Here is a 2,514-nt window from a genome sequence, read left to right as displayed (position 1 = left end):
TTTAGATGAAAAAAACATATAAAATAACATAAAATACACCGGTTCTTAAAGTTACTACAATTTTATAGGTTCTCTCCCCACAGATTTTAGAATCCGTTCAAACTTTGATTTTTGCTATTTAAAAAAAGATAAAAATGAATATCATAAAGCTTAGATTATATATATATATATATATATATATATATATTATTAAATTTACATTTAATATTTTAATAGTTGTAGTTTTAAAATGTTATATAAGGTTTTAATAAGTAAAACTCATATGCTTTATAATATAATATATATATATATAATATATTTATAAATGAATGAATATATTCATGTATAAATTGAATACGTACCTGGGAGAAATAATTGAAAGCGATTTGTGCTGTTTTGTCGTCGTCTCCCTCGTGGTCCTGTCCCTAAGAGTCAGTTTCTATCACAGCATGATGCAAAACTTCTATATATAATATATATATTGAGAGAATATATATATATATATATATATATATATATATATATATAGACTTGAGATCATATGAGACCAATGATTTTTCGTGAGACCCGCAAGACCAATTCTCATCCATTGAATTAGATCTACAATCTGACAAAATATAAACATTCATAAACACCACGAGATTTCTCAATAATTACAAAATTGTCACTTTGTAACTTTAGACTATTAGATCATTAGATTATAAAGTTGATCAATGAACATAAATTGGTCTTACGGGTCTCACGAAAAACCCTTGGTCTCACGTGAACCCAACCCTATATATATATATATATATATATATATATATATAAGAGAGAGAGAGAGAATGTTGAATTTGGGTGAAAATGGAAGTTATGGTGAGATGAGAAGTATAAGAAAAGATTTGCACCCTTAAATCAATCATAACTGAATGTCAACACTAATGAAGTGCATCGAGATGCAGCGGATCAATTCTCTTCTAAAACGCAATTCATTGATTGACATGATATTATAAATGATCAATAGTTCAGATCTCTTGTAATTCTTACAAACCATTATATTAAGAAACAGATGATATATATTTATGGACAATTATCCTGACTCATAAATTATAAAGATGATATGGTTCATTTATTACGAGCATAATTTTGGATTAGAAAACAAAACAAAATCAGATTTTTGTTAGACTAGATGGATAACTAACATTGAAACGAGAATGCTAACTATTTAAATAAGAAAATATAAAAATGACCAAATCACGTGTAATATCACATGTGATTTTACATTAATGGCTAAAAACGTATGCGGACGACCTTACGACAGCGTCTTCAGGTCGTGGGGCAAGGTCATGTAAATCACATGTGATTTTGTATGTGATGTTAGTGTAAAATCACATGTGATTTGGCCATTCTCTTATTTTATTAAATATGTATCGTTTTCGTTTGAACCCGACTATATATATATATATAATTATTTACATAATATTTATTAACATGGAAATAAAAGAAAAGTGAAACAATATCAATACCTTTTTTCATAACCTTTTCTTTTTTAATTTCGATTAACAATCTAACATGATCGTCTCGACTTAACATCTATTCGATCAATTGCTCACGCAACTCGTGACTAATGATGTGTTAATTTGTCAGTATTAGCACTGCTTTTGAATGTTAAACAAGTGTGCACATGTTTTGTGATTGCATTATTGGTGTTTCTAGATCTAAAACTAAAAGCCTTTACACCATGTGGACGAAAACGGTTGATGGGACTCAAGCTACTTCTTCTATATTCGACATTACTTGCCCTCAGAGTTTGTCAGGATCGTGAGCGTTCACTTGATGTGTGTGTGTGTGTGTGTTTGAGAGAGAGAGAGAGAGAGAGAGAGAGAGAGTACATATGAAATGACAACCGAAAGGTAGAGAATTACAAAAGGTCATGTTGGTTATATACATTTACAATCAATGAGAACCTAATTAAATCAATTAAAAAATATCAACGACTGATATAATATTATTTCAAATAATTATTAGTCTAGTTACTATATATAAATTCAAATTTCATAAGAAACGATATTAAATATTAATTTGTGGTTGTTTAAATAATTCAACAATCAATAATTTGACTGGTACGATTAAGCACAATGAAATAAGATAAGATCGTACATGATAAGATGTAGATAGATTTGACAAATAAATTAATTGTATCACTTACACATGTTATAATTCGTCTTTTAGATCGAATCCAATCTTGATCTAATTAACCGAATCAAAATCATGTGACGATTCAAGTATTTCTAAAATTTACCGCACTCACAAGAAACCCAGTCCAGTTCATCTGAATTCAATTAAAATTTTAGGGGTAAAAAAACTTCAAAAGGTTTATTATTTTAATTTTAATAAATGAAAATTTTGATAATTAATTAGTAATTATTCTACTTAAGTATTTTATTTACAACACAACACATACTTTTTTTAACTTGAAAACAAACATTTATTTGGTTATAAACTTCTAATTCTTTTATTGAATTTATGAAGTCTTAAACATGTTTATTTGAATAC

The sequence above is a fragment of the Cynara cardunculus genome (assembly GCF_001531365.2).
Source record: "Cynara cardunculus var. scolymus isolate 2C chromosome LG 16, CcrdV1, whole genome shotgun sequence".
NCBI classification, from domain to species: domain Eukaryota; kingdom Viridiplantae; phylum Streptophyta; class Magnoliopsida; order Asterales; family Asteraceae; genus Cynara; species Cynara cardunculus.
The sequence above is the reverse complement of the archived record's forward strand: the minus strand, read 5'-3'. Positions refer to the sequence as shown.